At 47.6% G+C, this 10,245-nt stretch overlaps 1 protein-coding gene across 5 annotated transcripts in view; it reads right to left on the reverse strand.

Annotated features, from left to right (window-relative positions):
* Positions 1-9,998, reverse strand: part of PLCH1 (phospholipase C eta 1) — a 203,727-nt gene extending 193,729 nt beyond the window's left edge. For 4 of the 5 annotated variants that reach the window (XM_049099696.1, XM_049099695.1, XM_049099692.1 and 1 more), the window contains exons 1-2: positions 8,857-9,168; positions 7,053-7,154 (exon numbers count right to left, since the gene is read on the reverse strand). The gene's annotated coding sequence lies outside the window, so the exon portion shown is untranslated. Of the gene's footprint in view, positions 1-7,052; positions 7,155-8,856; positions 9,169-9,832 lie in introns of those variants that run through there. The other variant, XM_049099691.1, reaches the window with a different exon arrangement.
* Positions 9,999-10,245: the final 247 nt, after the last annotated feature.

The raw sequence follows: 10,245 nt of genomic DNA on the forward strand, positions 1-10,245 counted from the left end.
GACTCTCTTTGTGTCTCTCATGAATAAATACATAAAATCTCTTTAAAAAGAAAAGAAACTAACAACAATAACTAATAAAGTATAACTAGGACAATATACAGTAATGAGAGTCACGTGTGTGGTACATGTGTCTCTCTCTCAGACTATCTGGTACTGCACTCACCTTCCTGCGAGGAGGTGGAGAGGGGAGTGACACAGGCAGTGTGACGGAGTCTTAGGCTGCGACCGACCTGCTGGCCATGTGTCAGCAGGATCTTCTGCTTCCAGTGACTGGAGCAGCAGAGAGCGACACCGCAGACAGGGGACACTGTATGTATTCTGTACGTGATTACACATATATGTTGCTTAGAAAAAATATACAAGAAATGAGTAACACTGTCGGTCTATTAGAGAAATAGCTGGATGGCTGACGGACGGACGTGAGGGAGAATTTGCAGTAAAAGCCCTTTTAAGTTTTTTCAATTCCTAAGAATCAGAACATACGATCTATTCAGTTATTCTTTTCTTTTTTTTTTTTTTTTTTTTTTTCCAGTTATTCTTTTCTAACAAATAAAAAATAACAAGAGCAAAGAGAATTGCGGTGGGGGTGGGGGCCGAGGGGATGTGCCCTAGTGGCTCACTCGGTGGAGCAGCCAACTCTTGATTTGGGCTCAGGTCATGATCTCAGGGTCCTGAGATCAAGGGGCTCTGTGCTCAGTGGGGGAGTCTGCTTGAGATGCTCTCCCTCTGCCCCTCCTCCTACTCATGCTCTTTCTCTCTCTCTCTAAAATAAATAGATAAAATCTAAAAAAAAAAATTGAGGGGCAGCCAGGGTGGCTCAGCGGTTTAGCACCGCCTTCAGCCTGGGGTATGATCTTGGAGACCCGGGATCGAGTCCCACATCAGGCTCCCTGCATGGAGCCTGCTTCTCCCACTGCCTATGTCTCTGCTTCTCTCTCTCTCTCTCTCTCTGTGTGTGTCTCTCATGAGTAAATAAATAAAATCTTTAAAAAAATAAAAATTAAAAATTAAAATTTTGTAGGCTGCATCTGGGTGGCTCAGTCAGCTGGGGGTCTGACTCTTGATCTCAGCTCAGGTCTTAATCTCAGGGTCATGAGTTCAAACCCTGTGTGGAGCTCCACGGTTGGATGTGGTGCCTACTTAAAAAAAAAAAAAAAAGGAAAAGAAAAAGAAAAATAATTGACTTTAAAAAAAAAAAAGAAAAAAAAAAGAATTTTGTAGTCAGATATATACTATTTTACTTCACCAAATTTGAGAGGAGAAATTTATGTATCTGTTGAGAACTGGTCCTGACTTGTGTTTTTGCTTTTGACTGAAACTTGGACGCTAAATAATAGACGTCACATTTCCCTCTTTTGACAAGTGAAAAAGAAGTTTGCATACAGTTTGTGTTTACTCTCTTCCAAGACTGTGTTTTAATGACTTACCCAGTAAACAGAAAAATACTTCCAATTCGCAACTCATTTAAAACAAATAAACAAAGAAAGCTATGGTTCCGAATAAAACATCCGTATACAAGCTTTTTTTTTTCCCTTTCCAATTTAAGAAAACACTCCTCTTACATTCACATTTAGGCACTGCTCAGAAAAATTTTTTTAAAAATCACATTGCAGGGCAGCCCTGGTGGCTCAGCGTTTTGCGCCGTGTTCAGCCCAGGGTGTGATCCTGGAGACCGGGGGTCGAGTCCGTCAGGCTCCCTGCATGGAGCCTGCTTCTCCTTCTGCCTGTGTCTCTGCCTCTCTCTCTCTCTCTCTCTCTCTCTGTCTCTCTGCGTCTCTCATGAATAAATAAATAAAATCTTTAAAAAAAATCGCATTGCAGAGATTTCTCTAGGAGAGAAAAATAACAGAGTAGGAGGTGAAGGGTACCAGCCTAAGAGACGTTGAGTTGGTCAGGAGTGGGACAAGCCTGATTCCCATGGTTCAGGGAGTCTGGCTGCAGCCAAAAGGTGATGTTATATGAGAAGAAAGAAAACCACACACACACACACACACACACACACACACACACATTTCAGAAACTTCCAGGGCACCTGCGTGGCTCAGCAGTTGAGCGTCTGTCTGCCTTTGACTCAGGCCATGTTCCCGTTCATGGAGCCTGCTTCTCCCTCTGCCTGGGTCTCTGCCTCTCTCTGTGTCTTTCATGAATAAATAAATAAATAAAATCTTAAAAAAAAAGAAAAGAAACTTCCCCAGCCCTGTTATTGAAATCCAAAAGAGCTTAAGGAAAATTGCTTTTACAAATTACTAAATATGAACTTTGGTGAGACTTGAAAAGATACTAAGAAAGAATTCAATTCAAAACCACAAACTAAAAAAAAATAAAAATAAATTAAATAAACCCACAAACTATCACCTCACCCCTGTCAGAATGGCTAAACTCAAAAACATAGGAAACAACAAGTGTTGATGAGGATGTGGAGAAAAAGGAACTCTTGTGCACTGCTGGTGGGAATGCAAACTGGTGCAACCACTGTGGAAAACAAAGTGGAGGTTCCCCCAAAAAATTACAAACAGGGACACCTGGGTGGCTCAGTGGTTGAGCACCTGCCTTCAGCTCAGGTTGTGACCCCGGGGTCCTGGGATTGAGTCCCACTGTTTCTCATGAATAAATAAATAAAATCCTTAAAAAGAAAAATTACAAACAGAACTACCATATGATGGTCCACTACTGGGTATTTACAGGAAGAATACAAAAACACAAATTCGAAAATATATATGCAACCCTATGTTTATTGCAGCATTATTTTCAATAGCCAAATTATGGAAGTAACCCAAGTACCCATCAAAAGACGAACAGATGAAGAAAATGTGGTATCTATATATACAAGGGAATATTACTCTTCCATACAAAAGAAGGAATCTTTCCATCCGCAACGATGGACGGATCTAGCAGGTATAACACTAAGTGAAATAAGTCAAGGAAACAAATATTATACAATTTCACTCATACATAGAATTTAAGAAACAAAACAACAAAGAAAAAAAGACAAACTGGAAAACTGACTCTTAAAAGAATAAACTGGGGGTTACCAGAAGGGAGGTAGGTGGGGGGATGGATGAAATAGATAAAGGGGATTGAGAGTACACTTATCGTGATGAGCACTGAGTAATGTATCGAATTACTGAATCACTACATTATACACCTGAAACAAATATAACCTTGTATGCTAATTACACCGGAATTAAAAAAAAAAAAAAAAGATAGAAAGAAAATTGCTTTTCTTTAAAATTTCTTCCCAGTCTCCTACTTCTCCCAGTTAGGAGTCAGAATGTCATTACTATTCATTTATTTTATTACTGAAACCCAGGCTTTCTTTCTTTCTTTCTTTCTTTCTTTTAACTTTATTAAGTTTACGTTTCAAAATTCAAAAGGCACAAAAGCATTTACAATAATGGTTTATCTCCTATCTGTCTCCAGCAACCGACATTAGTTTCTTGCATATTCTCTTCCAGAGATATTCTATATGCAACGAGGAAACCCTCCCTTTTCTTTCCTCTACCTTCCCGCCTCTTCTCTTTTGCACAAATGGTTGTATGGAACCAAGTCCTTAGACTGAAATAAAAATCAAGGGATCTTTCCATAATATTAACTCCTTCTATGAACACATTACTCTTTTCTATCAACAAGTCTTCGAAAAAGCTAAGTTTCTTTTCCATATCTCCCATATCGCTCAAGGTTAAGAAAGAGTTGTTTGGAAGAAGAAGAAAAAAAAAAAAGATCTACAGAACTAAATTGCATCCAATTACATGACAAAAATCGACTCACTGAATTTCTGGTCCAAGATTCTGATTCCTGAAAACAAAACAAAACCAAACCAGTATATAGATCTTCAAAGTTCCCACCAAGGGCAGTGGTGCAGAGGTGACATTAACACCCCGCGGAGACCCGGAGACCCGTTCCTCGGTCCAAAGGCTCCTCCCGCGAAATTCAAGAGGGAAGTAGGAAGCTGAATTTGAATGTCTGGTTCTTGTGGATTAGCAACAAGGAAGTGAAGGCAGATGAAAAGAAACCAAGACTGCCTCAGGTCTGTTAATCAGTAACCAAGCTGTGCCAGCCCTAAACCAGATCCTTCTGGCTTTCGGTGGGGATTGATAATTAATGTGCACCTGAACGGCCGGGCAGGTGCACAAGTCCCTTGGCGCGCACAGGAGAACCAGCCGCAAAGAGCAGAGGCTCCTGGGCGGACAGGCCCCAGACACGCGAACCCAGAGAGCCCTCCAGGGCCGATTCCCCAAGTGGATCCACCTTCCGTCTTCTGAAACCCTCAAGCCTCTCTTTCCCTCTAGGGCCCGACACAGGGAGTAAAGGCCCAGGACAGGGGTCTGCTTGTGAAGCCCGGTTTGCTACCAAGAGCACAGGACCCGAGGTCTGCCGGCGAGGCCGAGGTTCAAGTCCCAGCTGGGCCCTGTAAGTATGGACATCCCTAACCTCCAGTGTCTGCCTGGGGAAACCAACTCAAAAATACTACAAATCAGCAACCAGCTCAGTACGATCCAGTTTCAAGTTCCCAACCCCGATGCGGAGCTGTTCGGGAGCACCAAAACTCCAGCTGGACTCCAGAAATTTTCAGCAACTATCCGAGATAATTCTGATCTCTAATTTGAAGGGCATTACAGGAAGACACCCGCTGGTCCATTCAAGCAGTAAGTCTCTCAATACTATCTCAGGAAAATAAGGACACAAGGGTTATATGCGATAAAGTCAACATCTACGTCTGGGGAGGCCAGAAAACACACATTAAGATCACGAGGGGCCACCTTCGACCACCGCAATTCGACAACAATCTAGAAGTGATAAAGAGCGGGCCGCTTTGATGTGGAAAAGCCTTTGCAGAAGACCACCAGTCGCTTCTAAACAAATAGCCAACACGGTTTATAAACAAAGTCTTGACTGTTTTTCTGGAGCCAGGCCTGAATTTATAACCTTCTAAACTCCACATGGCGAATGCAGCTTCTCCGCTCACCGAAAAGCAGATCAGAAACACTTCCAGCCATTTGTACTTTGGATAGAATGGTGAGCCTGGAGAGAAAACCAACTCCATATTCTTTGTAAATTGAGTCTTTTAAATAAATAAATAAATAAATAAATAAATAAATAAATAAATAAATAAATAAATAAATAAATAAGTAAATAAAAAATGTCTTTGTTTCCTGAGTGGCAATGTGACATGATAGACCACACGGGCAGTAGGACCGCAAATTCCATGTCCCTTCCAGGCTGGCTTAGATCGTGGGCTGAGAAATCAGTGATGGGAGAGAACTCCTGCCTCTGGGTTATTGTGGGCTTTATTTTTTATTTATTTATTTATTTTTAGATTTTATTTTTATTATTTTTTCACAAGAGTCACAGAGAGGGGGGTGGGGGCAGAGACACAGGCAGAGGGAGAAGCAGGCTCCATGCAGGGAGCCCAACGTAGGACTTGATCCTAGGACTCGATCCCAGGACTCGATCCCAGGACTCTGGGGTCACACCCTGAGCTGAAGGCAGGCGCTAAACCGCTGGGCCACTCGGGCTGCCCTATTGTGGGCTTTAAAAAGACTGACAGGAAATGTCTAAGCCCGTGGTTGGAACATGCTAATGTTCAGTTTCTCCTCTTCTTCCAGAACTCCTTAAGATATTTACTAAATAACCAGAAGTGTTCCCCATTACGTTAAATCATATTGATGTCAGAATTCCTCAGGCCAAAACAGACTAAAAAAATAGAAGAAAAGACTTTTGCATATATGCAAACCATGCGTTCGTCAGATACGTCCATGTATATAATCAAACATGTAATCAGAAGGTGCCCACTGTCGATCCCACTTGATGAAATCAGATTAGATCATATGACACTGCTGCTGCCCACACCTACAGTAATTCAAGTCTAGAGCGCGGTTTCCTATGAGCCTGCCCTTGGTTTTCGGGGAACAGCAGGACTGTTAGAACCTTGCCCTGTAATTTTCTTTTTTTTTTTTTTTTTTATTTACTTATGATAGGCACACAGTGAGAGAGAGAGAGGGGCAGAGACACAGGCAGAGGGAGAAGCAGGCTCCACGCACCGGGAGCCCGACGTGGGATTCGATCCCGGGTCCCCAGGATCGCGCCCTGGGCCAAAGGCAGGCGCTAAACCGCTGCGCCACCCAGGGATCCCTGTAATTTTCTGACTGTAAGAGGGCGCAGGTGCATAGCTTAGCGCATCCAAAATGCAGAGTTGGTGAGAAAGTTTTTAACCTGGCTGTAATAAAGGTTCTCCTGGTTGTCCCCTCTGCGCCCACCCTGTCCTCTTCTACTTTGAAGCACAGAAGACAGAGACCCTGATGATAATAAGACCAAGCTGTGTAAACTTCTTCGTGGGCTTCTTAAAATGCACTTCTAATTCGGCACACCCTACCACAGCAGTACTGGATTTCTCCTTAAACAAAAATGGTCACGGGTGTCAAAGAGATGTGAGTGAGTGTCCACTGAACTGTGTCTAAATGATTTTCCTTGTGAGCGACGCCAGCCTGGAATAAGCCCCTACGAGTGAGAAGAGAAAACATGCTTCCCAGGCAGAGGAGGCATTGTTCAAAGTAATGAGTTCTGCACCACTTGGTCCACACTCCACAGCTGAGTCTGATTTTCCTAGACAAAGAGCAATAACCAAATGGGGATGCTCTTCAGCAAGATTCTCTGAGCTGATAATTGTTAAACCCATGAGGTGGTGGGGGAAGAAAGGAGACGCCTGTCTCCCTAACTTTCCATGTTCTGCGAAAGAGGAAGGGCTTCTCAACCTTGGTCAGTGTTACACCAAGGGAGGTGTCATTGCCATAATGGATTTCAATAGAGTCTAAACTCACTAAAAATGCCTAGAATTAGGCCAGCTCAAAAGTTAAAATGTTTAAATGCCCTACTGTACTCCTTTATTCGTTTCCCCCCTTCTATCATAATTTTCCTTTTTTTCCTCCCCACAGAGAAATAATAGTCATGATCCTTCAAGCATGCGGACCAACACTATTCTTAGAAAGGAGCTGCAGGAGGTTTATTATGTCATGAAACATGGAGCCAGAACAAAGGACTACTGAATCACTCACCTTATCTTCATCTAAGAAACCTGAGAATTACAGGGTTTTTCTGTTCCTCCTAAACTCAGTACTGTACTTCGGAAGACAGCAAATGTTAGGGCCCAGTCTGTACTACAAAAATGTAAAAAAAAAAAAAAAAAATTAAATAGAATTGGTGTACACAATGCTTCTCACTATACATGTATTTTTTTTTTTAATCTAAAATACTCAAAAGCAGTCTTTGGGGTATTTTTTTAAATCCCAGTTTAAGCGTTTGTTTCTGAATCTAGATGTAGGACTGCTCAACACTTAGGGAGAACAGTTGATTTAGAGTACTCTTATCTGCTCTGAAAACCTGAAACAGCATGAGAATTATTTCAGAACTCAACTCTGAGTTTATGGAAGGCAGGGCTCCGGATTGATTTATCTGGCCTTATAGATAGTATTCAATAAAAATTTGACTAAATGAATAAATTAAGCAGAAAACATTTAATTAAGAGTTTTCCCAATTACATCATGGCACACTAACACAAAGCACCACTATAATATTCTATGTTTACAATTCTATCCTTCTAATTATTTAGAAGACTGATTCTAAAAATAAGTTTAATTGATACTGATGCTGTGAGAAAATGTATCTAACAGAAGCCAGGACTTTTACGCTTTTATGCAGAACCTGGTGCAGCTATAAATCCCGGCTCTGCCCATCAGCCTTCCCTCCCTTTGTCTCCTTCCCATGCCTCTCCCCCGGCCTTCCCCCAAGCACTCCCAATCTCATTATCCCATGATCTGCTAAACTGCAGTTTACCTCCTGGAACCAGCAGAAACACATGTCACTGAGAATTAGGGAATTGGAGCCAGTTACAAACCACCAAATAGGGTCACAAAGTATCTGAACCTGAAAATTAAAGAGTTTTTCTGTTTTTTTTTTTTTTAAATTGTGAGAAAAGGGAGGGGGGAAAAAACTTAATTGGACTTTTTTTTTTTTTTTTTTAACGCGGGAGCTAGATGGATTGCATAATGTCTAGGCATTTATAATGAATGGGATGGGAGAGAGAACCTTAACAGCGTGTTATTTGCTAATCATCTGAAAAGTAGAATTACGTTGACTTCGTGGGCTGACGGCGGGGGAAGGACATTGGCTGAAAACTTCCACCGCTGATGAACATTTGCTATTCTTGAAAGCAAATGGTTTAAAAGTAGGATACAGCAGGAGGGAACCCCTAGTGCTTCAGCTCCTGTATTTTTATGCCACGCTTCATTCCAGGGGGGGTAACTCCATTTTCAAACTTTTATTGGTTATGTTGATGTTAATGCATGCTTATATGTTAACCCTGCTAACCACCGACGAGCAACTGAGATGATGCACGCAGCTCCTGCATCCCCCGTGAGGCCTGTGCCCGCTGCCAAATGCTGACCTGGGCTAAACAAACGAGATCCCCCACCACCACCACCACCACCCCTCGGAAGGGACAGAGCTGTCAGGACTCACGATTTCAAGAAAAGGAAAAGTGACACTTTTAACGGGAGGCTTGAGAACTCGGACTGGTTCCCATCAAGGCTTCTGGAAACATTCCCTGCAGATTAACCCCAGAAGTGACCAGCTGGGGCAACTGGGCAAACCACCCCTCCCCACTTCTGGCAAAGCCTTTGTTTCTCTGCGCTGGCATCTCCGTGGGCGGGTCCTGCAGCTCGGCGCCTCCCGGACCCGGGCCGCTCGGGGGACACAGGTGCCCGGGCCGCGCGCCTCGCCAGGTGCAGGGGAGGCGCAGCTCTGCAGCCTCACTGCTGGGGGCAGCCACCGCGCTGCAATTGTTTTTTTTTCATGCCTCACCTCCAAGGAAATGAGCTGTATGGGGGGCGGGGGGCGTCCCCGCGGCCGCCCCAACGAGCAAGCTCTCAGCCTTTCCTTCCCGTCTGCGCTCAAATCAGTAAAGCGCGGCGGCGGGGCTGGGGACAGGCTTCTGCCCCGGGGGCTTGGTCGTGGCTCCAGTGCCGAGCTGCTACCGTGAAAGCCCCGTCGGAAGCTCGCCCCGAGGTACGGACAACAAAGGAGGAGGAGGAGGAGGAGGAGAGAGGGGGCCGCGGACGCCGCGCGGGGGACCCGGCTTAGGGGCGAGCCGGGGGCATCGCGGGCTGGCGGCGCCGTCGCCATGGGAACCGCGCGCAGGCGCAGAGCGGCGCCGGCAGCCGGGCCCCGCCCCGCCCTGGCCACGCCCCCACCGTGGCCACGCCCCCTCGCTCCCGGCCCCGCCCCCCGCCGGCGGGCCGCTCCGGGGCTCCCGTCCGCTCCCGGGGAGGGTAATGGGGTAAATCCTCCTCCCCGCGCTGAGCCTACAGGGCTCCCCCACCCACCGCGAGGGGTCCTGCGTGGGCTCCCTGGGCGCAGGGGCAGCCGCGAGACCCCCCAGGTGCAACGGGCAGTGCACCCCGCGCGCTGGGAGAGGGGGGCCCGCCCGGGGGTCGGGGGTGCAGGGACGCGACCCCGGGGACCCCGCGACCCCGCGACCCCGCGTGGGGGAGGCCTCCCGCTGCAAAGCTCCAGCCTCCGACGGGCGACCCGACAATGAGATCAGGCGCGGGCGCACGCACAGGCACATCTCAGGGGCCCCCCTCTGAGCCCCCCACCGAGCCGGTGCAGGGCCCGTCCTGCAGGGGGGGCTCGGGGATCCCCACGCACCGCAACCCTGGCTCGCCGGGTCCCGCCCGGGCTGCGGACCGAGCTCGGGCCACCTGCTCGTCCGCACACCTGGTCTGCCCGCCAGCAGCCCCTCTCGCCGCCGGGGTCCCCCCCCCGCCCCAGCACTGACCTGCTCAACTCCGAGTGCTCAGCAGTTGAAGGATTCCTGGGGTCCCGGGCACCGGAGCAGCCTGCACGGGGCGGCCTGGGGGTCGAGGGCCCGTCCTCCCGGCCCGAGCGGCCCTGCCGGGGGGCACCGAGAAGCGCACAGCCCCCCGACGCCCGCGGAAGCCCCGAGCCGCCCGGGCAGAGCGGGGCGCCGCCGCCGCGACCTGCTTTCTCATTCAAATCCCGACGCGCTCGCCGGAGCCCCCTCCCTCCCGGCCCGCAGCTCCCGGGCAAATCAGGAACTGGAGCTGCGGAGCGCGGACCGGAGCTCCCGGGGCCTCCCCGCGCCGCAGCCCCCCGCGCCCCCCGCGCCCCCGGGGCACCCGGCCCGCCAGCGAGGCCCCCTGCCCCGCCCGCAGGTCCAAGCCTCCCGAA

The sequence above is a fragment of the Canis lupus genome, chromosome 23, assembly GCF_003254725.2.
Source record: "Canis lupus dingo isolate Sandy chromosome 23, ASM325472v2, whole genome shotgun sequence".
NCBI lineage: Eukaryota > Metazoa > Chordata > Mammalia > Carnivora > Canidae > Canis > Canis lupus.